The 17,415-nt window shown below is 46.7% G+C and overlaps 1 protein-coding gene across 15 annotated transcripts in view; it reads right to left on the bottom strand.

Annotated features, from left to right (window-relative positions):
* phldb1b (pleckstrin homology-like domain, family B, member 1b) overlaps positions 1-17,415 on the bottom strand; it is a 107,946-nt gene that overhangs the window by 57,340 nt on the left and 33,191 nt on the right. Inside the window, exon 1 of one of the 15 annotated variants that reach the window (XM_026191666.1) lies at positions 16,695-17,199. The exons of the other annotated variants lie outside the window; for them this stretch is intronic. The gene's annotated coding sequence lies outside the window, so the exon portion shown is untranslated. Of the gene's footprint in view, positions 1-16,694; positions 17,200-17,415 lie in introns of those variants that run through there. 15 annotated transcript variants of the gene reach the window in all.

Raw genomic sequence — 17,415 nt, 5'->3', positions numbered from 1 at the left:
CTCACTGCAGTTTGTGGTGTGAGCCAGCTGAATTAGTTGTGCAGTTATTAAGGATGATTCTCGCTTTAGGGTGTAAGCTCCTCGCCTGCTGCTTATGTACGTCTGACAGTGTGAGATTTACTCTGACTTTGTGTTTTTAATAGCACGGCTTTCATTTAACTGTCACTCAAACAGCTTATTTAACTGTTAAAATACAAAATTGTGATTAAGATTCAACTTTGATAAACTGTGCAGCTCTAGTAGCACGTAATCTCAGAACGACAACCTGTTAGTGACAAACTGTTTGAGCATCTTAGCTAGCTCAGCACACAGCAGACAAAAATACCCAAAATATGTGATTCCAGTTTGAATGCTCTAACCACTGTGATCCACCACAGCAACATCTTTGTGAAATTTGCAGATGACACCACAGTGGTGGGGCTCATTTCCAAGGGAGACGAGTCTACGTACAGAGACGAGGTGGAGCAGCTGACGTCATGGTGTAAGGCCAATAACCTCCTCCTCAACACTTCAAAAACCAAAGAACTCATAATAGACTTCAGAAGGAAAAAGGCAGAGATCCAACCACTATTCATAAATGGGGACTGTGTAGAAAGGGTGGCAAGCTTCCGCTTCCTGGGAGTCAATATAGAGGAGAACCTTTCCTGGAGTGTGAACACCTCCGAGCTGCTGAAAAAGGCCCAACAGAGACTGTACTTCCTTCTCAGGAGGAATAACATCACACAGAGACTGCTGGTGTCCTTCTACAGAGCCACCATTGAGAGTGTTCTAACTTACTGCATATGTATTTGGTACACTAGCTGCACAGGGGCTCAGAGGAAAGCACTCCAAGGGATCATTAACACTGCCCAAAAGATCACTGGCTGCCCTCTCCCCACACTGGAAGTTCTACACAATGCCCACTGTTTTAAAAAGGCCCAAAACATCATAAAAGACACCTCACATCCTGGCCACTCCCTGTTCGAACTGCTGCCCTCAGGCAGACGGTACAGGGCAATCAGAGCAAGGACTAATAGACTCAAACACAGCTGTTATCCAACTGCAATAACACATCTGAATACTACAAAAAAATGTCCATCACGCCACTCTTGTGTTAATCTATGCACGGCCTGAAGCATGTGTGTGGGAATGTTTTACTGTTATATCTTATTAGTATTTTAAGTATTCTATCTATTTTATTTATTGAATTTTATTGTTTTATTTATATTTTGATATTGCTAGGGATGATGCAATGATCGGGGACCATTCTTCATTTCGTTGTTCTCATGACAATGACAATAAAGTTTCTGATTCTGATCAAATAAGCAAAAATATCAATAACATGTAGGGCGACACAATTTCACTGACTCAATCATAAGTGAAGCTGTTGTGTTAAAGGGCATCGTCATGCCACAAAGGCCCGTTTTATACAGGACAACTGATATTCAACGTCTTTTTCTTACTGTGAAGTTGACATTAGGACAGCAGATGTGCAGAGTGGATTTAATCTTTTATAGCTGTCAGGGTTTGGTGTTTGTAATCAGCTATAACAGTTGGTCCATGAAACATGGCGTCACTGTTAGTCTAAACTCCAAAAACCACATTCCTGTTCAAAGCGAGCCTCACTGCCCATCAGGAGACTTTTACCTCAGCACGTTTTGGAAAATGATTTCACTGGATTTGAATTCTAATGGTCACCAGTTCATGTCCAGAACAAGTTCTGCTAAGGCTGCAGTTGTACTTCTAGCTCCATCTTTGCTCAGTCCAGGACTCTGAGTGCCACCACTGCGATATGGAGACCTCCACACATCCACGCCCAGCTCAGGCTGAGAGGAAGCCAACTTTACAGGATGTAAAGGACAGCTCACTGGTTTGTCATGGACGACACCCGGACAGGCTGCACACATGCCTGTGAGACCACTAACTGCCACAGACTGTGAATAAATCCCACCAGTGTGGGGCTGTCCCGTGGACATGTGGACATACGGGACACGGTGATGGACACGGTGATGCAGAGGCTGCTGGAGTGTGATGGACAAGAGGACATGTTTCTCCTCCTCGGTCTCTCAGCACTAACCTCTGCTGGCATTGACTGTGTGTGTGCGCGTCTGTCTGTCTGCGTGTGTCCGTGCGTGTCTGTGTGTGCGTACGTCTGTGTCTGTGAGTCTGTGTGTGCGCGCGTCTGTGTGTGTGCGTGCGTCTGTGTGTGCAAGTCTGTGTGTGCGCGCGTCTGTGTGTGTGCGTGCGTCTGTGTGTGTGCATGCGTCTGTGTGCGTACGTCTGTGTCTGTGAGTCTGTGTGTGCGTGCGTCTGTGTGTGCGTGCGTCTGTGTGTCTGTGAGTCTGTGTGTGCGTGCGTCTGTGTCTGTGAGTCTGTGTGTGCGTGCGTCTGTGTGCGCGCGTCTGTGTCTGTGAGTCTGTGTGTGCGTGCGTCTGTGTCTGTGAGTCTGTGTGTGCGTGCGTCTGTGTGCGCGCGTCTGTGTGTGTGTGCGTCTGTGTGCGTGCGTCTGTGTCTGTGCGTCTGTGTGTGTGAGTCTGTGTGTGTGAGAGGCTGCCCAGGATCAGCCCGACAGAGATCACACAGTTCATAGATGAGCGTTCAGAAACAGTGGCAGGCTTGTCCCACTGTGGGAGTGGGCTGTCATGCTGAATGCACTGGAAGCTCTGACTCTGTGCAGGATAAGAAACATGACAGCATTGTCCATCAGAGGAGTGGCTAATAATCGACCTGTGAAACTTTCACATTCACCCAGTGATTCCCAGTTTAGGCACATCTATGGTTTCCTTATTGTTCTTCATTTATACTAGTTTACACTGTGGATGCTCACATTAGACTCATGGAAATAATCCTCCTCACTTCAGATAGTGTCTGTCTCCTGAATCCAAACTGGAAGTCCACAGAGGAGGGGCCTGAAAACTGAACTGCCTCCCATTAAGTACTCTGGGAACAACAGGTAAGCTTTACTGGGCTGGTCTTTATTGTCAGGGCGAGTGGGGTCTGATAACTCAACACTCCGTGTGTGAGGATTTAACAGGGGAGGAGCCGGTATGGGACAGACGTGCTCGCTCCGTCTGGTCCCGGTCAGTGATGTCTCCGTCTTCTGTTTCTGGCTCTTTATGTCCCAACAGAGCGTTTTCCACGCTCACATACATGACATAGTAAACACACGTGTTCCCAACCACGCGTGTGTGTCTCCGTTTCATGTCAGAACCCTGCTGTGACAAACATCTGTTCATTTAACAATAACCCGAGCACGCTGACATTTCCAGGGATGAAGAGACGACGACCTTTAAAGGGAAGTTTGTCCTCATTTATTCCTGAATCCCAAAGCAGAAGTGATGTGACATTTACCAAACCGCTCCATCTGCTGAAACGCTGCCGGTGAAGTCCATGACGAGAACTCTCTCTGTGCCAATCAGCACTTCAGTGCAGCTTCTCATCGGAGGGATGCTCCCGCTGTGTGGAGCATCAGATGGTCCTCCACCAAACAGGTACAGATTTATGATCCAGGGACACGAGAAGCATTCACCCGGGTGAGGTTTACACAGATGCTCTAAACGGGCCGTGGATCCCACTCAGTGCAGACGAGCTGGGGCGAGTCAGGGCGATACATCACGCTCCATATGGAGCAGCCACACGGTGACACTGACAAAGTGCTGCGCTTCATTGGGCAGCTACAGGAACCAATGGTAATTTAGGCTCATTGCAAAGCCAATAAAAAGGAACGACAAATGTTCCTCTGGGAGACGTCAAACTTTGGATCACTCGGCAAAAAGAACGAGCAGGACACGAGCTTATCTCTACTGTCTGCTCTCAAACGCCAGCCTCCACCCGAACGCCGAGGCTTTCCATCTCATCTCCACCGCTAACAGACCTTCCTTCCTCATACTGAACACAGCACAGGGTGGGACGATTAATGAGGCAGCAGAGAGGCCGAACCCTGACCACGCAGAGGAATGAAGCACTCCTAAAACCACACAGTCTGTTACTTAGACGAGAAGGGCTCTGAGGGAAAGACTTCAGGATGGGTCTCCTTCTGACCGCAGCTTCATCTTCAAGCGTTAGCCATGAATTATGCTAATGACACAGAAATATTTCCAAGAACAAAACTTGTATGTCCCCAGGTGGCCCAGGACGACTCCACAGTCCTGCTTAGCTGGGGTGACAGGGAAGATGAACTGAGGGGTGATGAAGGTCAAACTCTTTGGTGATCAGCTTTCCTCTGAGCCAAGATGGTAAATGGCCTGTATTTATATAGCACCTTACTAGTCCCTAAGGACCCCAAAGCGCTTTACATATCCAGTTATCCACACATTCACACACTCAGTGGTGGTCCACTGAGTGTGTGAATGTGTGTGTCCCTTTTGTTGGGTCTGTGTTTCCACAAGCCCCGCTAGTTTAGAGACTTATCATGAAGAAAACAAGACATAACAGAACATCTTCAACCCGCTAGCGAGGGAAGTCTTTGGTCAAGAACCAGCTCTTGGAGCTCACGCTGCTAACCTGTGTCCAGCCCAAAATCCTTCAAAGAGCAGCTTCCCTCGCAGCTATTTATTGACAAACTGTTACAATACACATCACAGCACAAGCACCTCCCACCGTAAAACCCCCCCAATGGTTCTAAGACAAGGCACCATGTGTGTGTGTGTGTGTGTGTGTGTGTGTGTGTGTGTGTGTGTGTGTGTGTGTGTGTGTGTCTGTCTGTCTGTATGCATGACTTCCTGCATAAAAGCAGGAAGCAACATCACAAGGAACAGATCTTCCAGATAGGATGTATCTGCAATAAAACCTCCCCCAGCACAGAGAGGCTGGAGAGGTGGTCAGGGACAAAGGAATGTCTTGATCCTATAGATTGAACTCAGACTTACAAATTTAAGAAGCCCAATGACAACATTCAACAATTAGACTTAACACCTTTGACTAACTGTACAATCAAAAGGTTTACATCAGCGCTGTAACTGCACTATTTTATCAACCTGGGTTTGCCTCTTATCTGTATTTCATTTTATTTAATTTTAATTGCTGTACAGTACTCTGTTTTTGGTAACTATTGTCCATGATGTAAATATGTAAAAAATGTATGTTTCTGTTCTGTGTCCTGTTTGTTTGTATATGTGTTTTTCTTTTTCTTTGCCTGTCCCATTTGGTTCTTTAGCCGTCAGAATTGTTGTCTGAAAACCAACAAGGAGACCCAATGGATTTACTTTGCCAAATGGATCATCATGGCCTTGCCGTATTGGTCCATTTGATCGACCTTTGTTGTTATTATTTATTTTATTTTATTTTCAGTTGTTACAGACGGGACAGACATGACTGAGGGATAGGAAAGGTGATAGGAAAGAAAGATGAAGGAAAAGAAAAACAGGAGGGAAGAGGGACAGTGAGAAAGGGCACTTAAAAAGAGAAAGAAGAGAAAACAAGCAAATAAACAGAGCAACATACTAAACACAACACCATCAGGTTAATCTGGCTAAGTGTAAACAGCAGTAAATACTAAAACACCACACCGGCTGCCTTTACCCAGTATTTTCCTCGCCAATGTCCGTTCTCTGGCAAACAAAATGGATGAGATACGGCTTTCCATCACTAACAACAGACGGATTATGGACTCAAATGTCATGTTTTTCACCGAAACATGGTTGAACAACAGCTGCCCGGACAATGCTATCGAGTTAGCAGGACGCCACACACACCGAGCCGACAGGCTAGCAGATGACTCCGGCAAGACCAGAGGTGGAGGTTTGTGCATTTATATTAACAATGCTTGGTGCATGAACTCCACTACTACTGAGAGTCACTGCTCACCTAATGCGGAGTTTTTAATGGTCAAATGCAGACCTTATTATCTCCCCAGAGAACTCACTTCGATCATACTCACTGCCGTGTATATACCCCCCGACGCTAATGCTAGGTTGGCCATGAAAGAACTTTCTGCAGCCATTAACAAACACCAGAATAAACACCCCGAGGCTGCTTTTATTGTTGCTGGCGACTTCAACCACACCAACTTAAAGACAGTCCTCCCCAGATTCCACCAACATGTCTCCTGCCACACCAGAGGAGACAAGACTTTAGACCATGTGTATTCCAACCTGGCTGGAGCCTACAAAGCCACACCCCTCCCCCACATTGGACAATCGGACCATCTCTCCCTGTTCCTCACACCTCGGTATTCACCACTCATCCAACGTGTGAAACCTGCTGTGAGGACAATTAAAGTGTGGCCAGAGGGGACAGACGCAGTGCTCCAGGACAGATTTAAAAACACAGACTGGAATATGTTCACCCACACAGACCTGGACCAGTACGCCTCATCTGTACTGGATTACATCTCCGAAACCACAGATAGTGTCACCACCCAGAAACGGATCACCATGTACCCCAACCAGAAGCCTTGGATGAACCGGGATGTTCGTCTCCTCCTGAAGGCCCGCAACACCGCCTTTAGGTCAGGAGATGCACACGCCTACAGCACAGCCAGGGCTAATCTAAAGAAGGGCATCAAAAAAGCCAAACACCATTACAAAAAGAAGGTAGAAGAACACTTCTCCAACTCCAACCCCCGACGCATGTGGCAAGGACTCCAGACCATCACAGACTACAGGACCACCAAACCCTCCCCCGCATCCTCTGATGTCTCCTTCCTCAACGAGCTCAACAACTTTTATGCTCGTTTTGAGCGAGGGAACCCCACAACCACAACCAAAGCAGACATGACGCCAGACCACCAACCTCTGACTCTCTCCCCCACCGATGTAGGAGCGGTGCTGAGCAAGATCAATGTCCACAAGGCTGCAGGTCCCGATGGCATCCCCGGGCGTGTTCTCAGAGCGTGTTCTGGGGAGCTTGCAGGAGTGCTCACAGACATATTCAACCTGTCCTTGGCCCACGCTGTGGTACCGGCCTGCTTCAAATCCACCTCCATCGTCCCGATACCCAAAAACTCCAACCCATCTTGCCTCAATGACTACCGCCCAGTAGCACTCACCCCCATCATCACTAAGTGCTTAGAGCAGCTGGTCCTAGCACACTTCAAATCCTGTCTCCCCCCCACCCTGGACCCCCACCAATTCGCATACCGCCAGAACAGGAGCACAGAGGATGCAGTCTCCATCGCAATGCACTCTGTCCTCTCACACCTGGACAACAACAACACCTACGCCAGAATGCTGTTTATAGACTTCAGTTCAGCATTCAATACAATCCACCCCTCACAACTCATCAGGAAACTGACAGACCTGGGCATCAGTTCCCTCATCTGCAAATGGTTACTGGACTTCCTGACCAACCGCCCCCAACATGTCCGGCTGGATAACCACTGCTCATCTACCATCACAATGAACACCGGTGTACCACAAGGCTGTGTGATGAGCCCTTTCCTCTACTCCCTCTTCACCCACGACTGCAGACCTGCTGATGGTTCCAACACCATCATTAAGTTTGCAGATGACACCACGGTGATTGGCCTCATCAGTGACAACGATGAGGCCGCCTACAGGGAGGAGGTGGATCGTCTGGCTGAGTGGTGCGACACAAACAACCTGCTGCTTAACACCGAGAAGACCAAGGAGCTCATCGTGGACCACAGGAGGAATGCTGACCCACATCCACCCATCCACATTAAGGGGACGGCTGTGGAGCGTGTGAGCAGCTTCAAGTTCCTGGGAGTCCACATCTCCGAGGATCTCACCTGGACGACCAACTGCTCCAAGCTGGTCAAGAAGGCTCATCAGCGCCTCTTCTTCTTGAGGACTCTGAGGAAGAACCACCTGTCCTCAGACATCCTGGTGAACTTCTATCGTTGCACCATCGAGAGCATCCTGACCAACTGTATAACAGTCTGGTACGGGAACTGCTCTGCCTCGGACCGGAAGGCGTTGCAGAGGGTCGTGAAAACTGCCCAGCGCATCGCCGGAGCACCACTTCCTGCCATAAAAGACATCTACAGGAAGCGGTGTCTGAAAAGGGCTGGGAAAATCATCAAAGACCCCAGTCACCCATCACATGGACTCTTCACCCTCCTGCCCTCTGGGAGGCGCTACAGGAGCCTCCGGACTAAGACCACCAGGTACCGGAACAGCTTCTTCCCCACAGCTGTCAGACTCCTGAACTCTGCCTCCTGACATCTGACCCACGTTAACATATGGACTGAACATACACACACCCACAATGGACAACTGTACCCTCAAACACACAATAATAACATGGACTGAACCACCACTCACAACCACTAGCACTTTATATAGCCTCTGTAGAAACTATCTACACCCTCACTTATCTTAACTGCACTACTGTATAGCTCTGTGTAAATAATCATTCTGTACATTCGATAATCTTTAATCCTACAACTGTTTACAACTTGCATAGTTCCCATTTCTGTATAGCTGTAAATCTCAGATTTCTGTAAAGTTATTTATTTCATATTCTGTATAGTTTTTCATATTTATATCCTGTTCATAGCCTGTACATAGCTTGTACTCACTACAGCCTGTACATACTTATAGTTATAGAATATTCACAACATACTTCATACCGTGTACATTATAACATACCATAATAGACCCATTTCTGTAATATACTTACATATCTATACTATTGCTAATATATATTGTAATATATCTATATCACTAAAGCACTTCTGGATGGATGCAAACTGCATTTCGTTGCCCTCTACCTGTGCATGTGCAATGACAATAAAGTTGAATTCTATTCTATTCTAATTCTAATTCTATTCTATTCTAAATATTGAATATTGTTGTGTAGCAAGCAGGACCGACAGCGCACAATGTGCTTGGAAATAGCAGCCAATAGAGGTGTAGTTTATGTCTGTGCACACCCGTGTGCACACCTGTGTGGATCAGCGCACTTGTATTCGAAAAGTTTCTCCATGTAATGGTCTGCTAGAGAGTGTAGAGACCCATAGCCCCGTCCCCCAGGGCATGAAGCAGGCATGGAGGAGATCCAGGCCCCAGACATCCAGAGGCCCCAGAGAGCGAGAGCCCAAGGAGGACCACCGGAGGGGCATCTGTGCCACCCTCCTGGGAAGAGCTGAGGAGAGCCCCAGACGAGGGGTCACCCAGTAGCCATGGAACAGAAGCCAGAGGGGGTTGCAGTGGCGTGCCCGCCGGCTCTGCCGGCAGCCAGCTGTGCCAGAGTGAACCGAGCCACAGGCCCAGAGGCCGGAGGCCCGAGGGCCCCCTTTGCCTCGGAAGAGGCCTGACCGAGCAACAGGCGCCAGGCCCCGCCAAGTAGTCACCGGGAGTGAGCTGGTACATACCTGAGCGCCCAGCCCCGGACACCAAGAACCACCAACGCACTGACCCCTGAGGGCATCAGTCACCGGCAGGGAGTGTGGTGAGGGGAGATAGGCCTTGGAGGGCCTGGGAGTTCCCAGAGAGGTGGAGTGTAAGACCCGACCTGACATATAGACACAGACAAACAGGCACACACAGACACAAACATGCATTCCCACCCTCATGCACACATATACAAACACTCAGCACTCACCCAACGTAGGGATAGACATAAATGGACACACAATCACACTCCCCAAACAAACTCTATAGCCCAGGTCCAGGTACCCTCACCCCTGGAGGGGGAAACGGCACCTAGACCCAGGAGATGTTACCCTTTCCCCCGGGGTGGAGGCAAGCAGACCGCCCCAGGCTCCGCAGCAGCAGGGAGGCCCCGCATCCCAGATCCCAATCGGACGGTCAACACATGGTCAGCTACCTTCTTTCACGGCGTCTTTAACCCTTTAGGACCCACCATAGAGCCAAGTCCGCCAGAGCTTACTTCATATTTTTACATGCTGTAGTTCCATTTTGGGGAGCATTTCAAGTTGCTAAACATCAATACAACTGTTATAGCCCAAAGTTTAATAATATGTATGCATTAAGTCCATAGTAACTACATAAATTGCAAAAAAGTGCAATAAACTACAAATTGAAAATTGTTTTTTTACATATATTTCTACTTAGAGACATTTCAGAGGTTTATCCCTCAAAACTTTAAATACAAAAAAGTTGCATAAAATAGTTTCCAACACCAGGAAATTTATTTTGAGTGTCTTCATAGTTTTATTTTTGAGATACACCAATTTTTATATTCTGCAGGAAAAACAAAAATAAATCTTATAATGCAAATTTGCAAAAAAAACAGCATGTGCATCAAAATAAACTATTTTCAGCAGCGCAATTTGAGTTCTAAGCATCCCAGCAACTATTCAGAGAAGCATGAAGTCAAACATGACTTTTAAAAACACCAGTACCGGCTTATAAGGCCCCAAAGGTTAAAAACTACATTTTCCGCAAAAATGACATCACTTCCGGTTTCGGGCAGGTAATGGTGGACATGCGATAGTTTGCGCTGACGTCTATTCCAATGTAGGAAGTGTTACGAACAGCTGATCGGATCGGCAAAGCGTGTTTCTGGATTATTATGTTTTTGTTGCTGCAAGTGTTTTTTTGCAAAGCTTTATGTGGAAGGAAACCGTGACCGAGGACAAGCTGATGGCATAAGATGTAAGTACAACTCCTCCGGTTTCATATGCAAAACAAATTATTGGGGTTAAATAGCAAACTGTTCAGCAAAGCCTTGATGATGTTGATCCTCTTCAGGAAATGTTGGCTGCGCTGCACCATTTCAAAGGTTTCACAGTTTTAGGAAATATGCAGATGTGTTTGATGTAAATAGCAGCACAGCACCGAGCCACGTCCTTCCCAGCTCTCTTTCACTTTCCATCAGTCAGTCACCAACACTTCATTAGCAGCGGCTTGGCTGAGGGCTGGCTTCATGTGCAGCACTAACACACAGTACGTAGCTTTTTTTAAAACGCGGCAGTATTTCCTTCTTTCCCTCGTTCAGAGGAACCCTGTGACCTGGGAAAGGCAGGGATTCTTCCAAAAACCAACCAAAGGCTACGCTCAGCAAAACAAGCTGTGGTAGAAACTGAGATCGCTTTAATGGGGAGGTAGCCTTCCAACACAGTCCGGGGAAATCTAACACATTGGCACTTTTCATAATTACAACTGCCTCCAGTTAAAGGACGGGCGATTGGAAGTGTGTGCATACATGAGTGACTGAGATTGATTACCTGGACAGAGAACGATTTCTCCCTCAGCACTGCAGAGACAATCTGCATAATCACTGGCTTCATCACAGTGAGTGCTCTGCACCCTGCAGAACAGTCACAAAGAAACAGCCAACAGTGAAGGAGCTTTGAAAGTGCTGAATCAGCTTTAATTATGGCTACACTTCAGCAGCGAGGACACTTACTGCAAACACCATCAGCTCCGTCCACAACGGGACTACAACCCCACTCTCTAACAAACCTGTACAACACTTCAGTGGGTTACAGAGCACACGAGAAACGGTAAACATTGGCCCAAGATGACATCACATACATTTATAATCTCAGTCAGCTCAAAAAGCACATGACCAGCAATCTTTATCAAACAGAGCAACATGATTCGCAAATGAAATACCATCTATGAAATGAAGGACAGTATTTTTAGATCATTTATAATTTGTTAGATTTAGCAGATGCCCAGCATTAGCTAACATTACCCATAAATAACAGTTTCGATTTCAAAAACGAAGCAACTTATCCTTCACAAATTAGAGCGTCGCTTTTAATTTCCTTCATAAAACTGAATTTTTTTAATGCTAATGTTAGCTAACCTTAGCTCTAATGCCAAGGTTAGCATTAAAGCTAAAGTTGGTTAACCTTAGCATTAAAGCTAAAGTTGGCTAAGGTTAGCCAACTTTAGCTTTAATGCCAAGGTTAACCAACTTTAGCTTTAATGCCAAGGTTAACCAACTTTAGCTTTAATGCCAAGGTTAGCCAACTTTAGCTTTAATGCTAAGGTTAGCCAACTTTAGCTTTAATGCTAAGGTTAGCCAACTTTAGCTTTAATGCCAAGGTTAGGTAACATTAGCTTTAATGCTAAAGTTAACTTCCCAGCACAGCAGAAAGCTAACTTAGCTTACCTTCTTGCCAACACTGTCACTAGCAAAATATTGATTTAATTCTCATCGTGCATTTGTCTCTATGAGGATCTATGCTGCTATGCTATGCTTTCAGTAACCAATCAAGAAGCAAGGAAGGGGAAAAATAAGAAAGGTATTTGGGAAGGAGTAAAAATAACACAATCCTTCGAATTTATAATAAATATCCTTAAAGTATCTATAAGCTGTCAGAGAAACTGTTTTTATACATTAGGATTATTATAAATGTAAATTTATAAATTTTGTAACAAAATCAAGAAAGATTCAATAAAACCATTGACTAAATACCAGAGCCGCCAAGAGTAATCTTTGTAAAGCCCTGTGACTACTCCTTTGAGACCACTCAGGCCAGTCAGTGTTAATGCCACATCATGCCTCAAGGGTATTGTGGCATTAAATGGAGATGTGGTTAGTGGCCCCGCTACATCCAACCTATCAGAACAGTTCCATTCCTTCTCTTATATATCTGAGTTTGCTTCTTTTTCCCTCTTTTCTTTGCACTGGTGTGACCACATTAAATCTTTCCAGTGTCTCAGCTTAGCCTTAAGTAGTCTTCCCAGAAGATTACATCAGAGGACCCAGAGGTGGTCAGACACAGGATGCTTTACATTCTACTGGAATAAGTGCCTGCAAATTTGGTTAGAGTACACACACGACAAAGAAACACTGTTATACATTTACACGCTGCTAACACTGGCCTGGCACATGCTCCCTCAGGACCATCCTGTCTGTCAGAAGCTGCAACAACATATTTCATCTCATGCAAACACGTTCACAGCAACTCCCTCGTCCACAGCCAAACGAGCACAAAGGAAAGAAACAGGGAGAATACTCTTGTACTAGGGTGTCTTTTTATAAAGGTTCAACAGCCTTTTGCCCAGCTGATTAACAGCTGTATCTCACAGGCATGGTCAGCAAACTAAATGAGTGTGTCACACAAACATACAGCAACCTACAAATACTCTGGAATGTTACGTGTTGGTTGCATGTGGTCAATTAGCCACACAACATATTAATTTTAGAGATCCTCCCAAAGACACCAGCAGCACTGTAGCTGCAGGTGTCCAACTCCAACTCCGTCTCCAACTCCCTCTGGATAAAAACACGTGTCAGTCACTGTGAACTGTTCAGGGTAAAACAGACACCACCACGGATCTAAAATTCCCACCAACAGCTAATCTAGTGAAATGTGAACCGTTTGCTCAGGTGACCGATAAACTGAAAAAACTGGTGTGGAAATATTTGGCATTCATCCCCTCTGATGAAAAAGCGTGAACACAAACCATTTTGGATGTGAAATGTTACACGCCTACTTTTCAATCCGTTAAACACGAGCACGTACCCACGCCACAGTGAGACGTCACTGAAATGTGTAGAGGAGCTGCAGACAAAGGCAGGCTGGCGGTTGCTATGGAACCCTGATGGTTTACGGCCTCGGCAAAGGCCGAGGAGTCAAACCTGCTCCAGTTAATCAATGACCGCCTTTCGCTGAGCCGGGGCAATCAAACACAGACGTGCATACCAGAGAATGAGATGGAGAGAGAGCGGGGCTGCGGAGGGCAGCAAACATGTGGGAATGTCTGAACAAATGAGAGGTTGGAAGAAGTGATCGCATGTTGGAGGCACGATGACATCAGACAGACGCCTTGATATGAGCTATCAGGAGACGGCGGCTGCTCTCAGGGAGCCGTGATCCTGCCGTTATGTTGTGCAGCTAATTCACACGCAACAGTCAAAACATGATGTCCTACTGCATCCACACTGCTGGGACAACATGTGGAATACAAACAGAGCAAAATGGGAATGGGACCCCGTGTAGCTTTTATGAATTCAACTGAAAGCTGAAGGCTCCGCCCCCCTGTCTACTCTGAAATAGCACCACAGTGTGAGAGCGCTGTGGTGGGGTGATGTGGGTGTTCCCTGAGAGCCCTGCAGAGCCACATCCATACACGTCACTAAGTGTCGGGTCAGCTACAATCTGACCCCCCCCAGCATCCGCTGACCACATCATGCACACGGTCAGCTGCTGCAGTGGGAGCTCATCACAATGTCACAGGCCGGCTACAGCTTGTTCCAACAGATGTTCTCTGCTTCGCTCCCCCCCCCTCCCCGCCCCCCCCCCCCCCCTCCTTTATGCCAGGACAATTTGGGCCAATCCCCCGCTGTTAAACACGCTCCCAGAGGCACGAGGCCCAATCCAACACGTGGCTGGAAGTGGACTGGTGCTCAAAGCAGCCTAAACTCTGAGTGGGATTTTTGTGATTTTTGTTTTCTTAAATAAATGCAACACCAGTGGGTCATCATCACCTGATTTACACAGACAGACTCTGTATGGACTGCATCCATGAGTGCTAACCTTTAAATTATAAAAGCCTCCTATTTTAAGTAGCATGCTCTGCACTGATAAAGTATTCTTAGGCTACGTTCACACTGCAGGTCTTAATGCTCAATTCCGATTTTTTGATCAAATCCGATGTTTTTGTCTGCTCGTTCACACTACAAATAAAATGCGAAACTTGAATACGCAGTTTGAGCTCCACTCGTGCAGCCGTAGCACGGGTTATATATAAATCTATCTGCTATGGCTGATGTACCCTGTTAGGAGAAAACAGCTGTAGCCTTTAAGGATGTTTTCTCCCTTTATAACAAGTTTCCAGAGTTGATCTTGGAGCTGTACTCACAGGGCCGTAGGTTTGGTTGCTTCTTTGAGCAAACAGCCAAATATAATAACGCTCCATGAAACGCAGCTTTCTGTTAGTGCACAGAGGCTGAACCACACAGTCAATCCCTCATATACTTCAAGGTGCAAAATGTTTTCTCAGTTTTTATATACAATAGAGAAATACTACTGTATTGTACTGTATAAATACTACTGAATGAAATCTGAACATAGCTCTTGGGACTTGGATCGTGTGGTTCTGTCAGCTCAGAGTCACTTCTACTTAGAAAATACAAGGTTTTTGTTCATTCACAGGAAATGTCCTATATTTTCACTGTGGACCTTTTTTATTCTAAAGTAGACAGGCAGATAAAACTGGAACTTTTCTGTCATTAAATGGTTTAAATTGTTTTGTTGTAACAGGAATGGCCAACAGTTACAGTTACCAGTCCAAAGCTGTCCACTGGAGACCATCTGTTTGAGACCCACGTCCAGGATCGATGCCTCACCTCCACTTATTCAGTCGCTGAACTGGACCTGACTTCTGTCTTTGTGGGAACATCTTCAGTGGAATTATCTGACATAACTTTCCGTGTTGTACAACAATGATTATACAGTTATTTCGTCATCATTTCAGCTGCTATAATAGAAGAATTTCCCACATGTGGGATGAATAAAGTATTTTAGATCCCGCTGTAGTAAACGGAATCATCATGTGACGTTTCTGGACCGACTCTTCATTTTTGAGCCCCACAGGTTGTTGCCACCTGGTCCGCCTCACCAACTATGTCTCCAACCATCAGAGGACCTTATCATATTCTCACTGCTATTTCAAACTGTACATAGAAATCCAGTCTTGAAACTGAGCCTTTTGCAACAGTTTGCTGTGTGGCTCACTTAATTTGTTCAAGTAAGGATGTTAGTTTTTGGAAAAATATAAAGAAACTTATTCCTTCAAAGGCTTCATATACAAACCAAAGGAAACTGAGCCAAGCTACATAAACATTAAGAACAAACTGAAACTGAGAGAAGCAAAGAGGAGACTGTGTGAACAGCAGCATGCAGGAGCACACTGGTATGGCTGCCAGCTGCTGCCAGCACAGGACTGACCTGTGCTTAGGGGAGCACACAGCAGCCTGATGAGTGTTTGCAGAGGGCTCTCCCACATCCTCTCTTTACAATGGGGTCGACGTATTAGGTCAGAGACGGCAGATGCTGAGGAGCAGCAGGGATACACTGTGGGAATAATGGCTCTGCAACAAGGTCCTCAGTTTGAACTCGAGGCCCCCAAAATAAGCAGAATGCATGAGAGGGAAACTCTCACTGTGTTCCAGTAAACAGCCCTGGTTAGGTCACATTGGCACCCAGGAATAGCAGTGTAACCGTAGACAGACAGGTCTGGTCACGCCAGCCCGGACGTGTATGCGTTTGTCGCCTATAAACAGAACTCACACGGAGGAGAGGAAGTGAGGACTCAGCACTGAGAGGCTGGAGACAGCAGGTGCTCTGTGTGCGGACTCACAATCCTCTGCTGTGTCCCAAAGGTGTTTGGAACACCTGGGCTTAACCAGTTTACCTGCCAGTACTGTTTGTTTCACTTCTTTAGGATTTTGCAATTTGCCAGCACAACTAGCAGCTACCCACCAGAGCAAACGAGTTAACGATGATAAACTAGCAAGAGCTCAATTGAAGTTGATTTTTGTAAAGAAATAATTGTTTCATATATGCCGTATTTTGAATAACCTCATAGAAATGAATAGGAAGCCAGAGACAATGTGTTTGCGCCATGCAGGTTGGCACTTTGCACACAAAATGACTCATTTGCGCAGTTTTTAAATAGAGTTTGGTGACAGAAACGGGTAATGGCAGCGTACACACCCACAGCGCGGCTGCTTGGTGGTGGCTAACCTGCGAGCTCAGCATGGAGTTACCCTGCTCCATCTCCCCGAACTCCGTCACCTTCCTGCGGCTCCACAAAGCCCCGGGCACCGACTCAAAGCACGGGAAACGCTTCAAACGAACACGCGGTGAAATCACGACAACTTACTTTAACTCGTGCGGCTGAAACTCTGCCGTCCCTCCGCCGTTTTCATCGCTCGAGGTCCTTTAAATAAAAGCCACGTGTTTTTGTCCGTTTGTCTGGGTTTTATTGCGGAACAATCCCGCGCGTGTATTGGGGTGCGGTGCAGACTCCAGTATACTCTGCAGGAGCTGTCCCTGTGTCCGTGTGTCCACGCTCACTGAAGCAGCAGTCCACAGTCACCGGGATCTTTGTCCATTGTGTGCCTCCTCCCCACGCGTCTGTCCGCGGAGTGCTCCTCTGCTGCCGGGGCTCCTGTGAGTAACAGCTGGCTCACAGTCATGCCTATGCCCGCCCCGCGGAGAGAGCCGGGCTGTCAGGGAGCGGACACCGGAGAGGAGGAGGAGGGAGGTGGAGATCCGGAGTCAGAGACAGGGGGGCCAAAGTGGAACGATAGAGAGCAACAATGTGACTGATCCATACCGCGGATTTATTGATTATGCAACCTGTCTGTAGGGGCGCCAGCAGAGCGGATTCTAACTGGAAAAGAAAGCAGGTCGACCTCTCTCTCATATCTCAGCTTAATCACTGAAGAACAAAGGTCAAGCCCCGCGTATTACCAGCCATAAAACCGAGCTCCTCAGGCACATCAGCCTCTGCTGCAAACACTACGGTCCTGTGGGCTTTTATTAATTACTGAGCATGTTTATGCCAGATGCCTGACCCACTGAGCGTGGAAACACGTAGG

This window comes from Astatotilapia calliptera, chromosome 14 (genome assembly GCF_900246225.1).
Source record: "Astatotilapia calliptera chromosome 14, fAstCal1.2, whole genome shotgun sequence".
NCBI classification, from domain to species: Eukaryota; Metazoa; Chordata; class Actinopteri; order Cichliformes; family Cichlidae; genus Astatotilapia; species Astatotilapia calliptera.
This window is presented reverse-complemented; position numbering and strand designations above follow the sequence as displayed.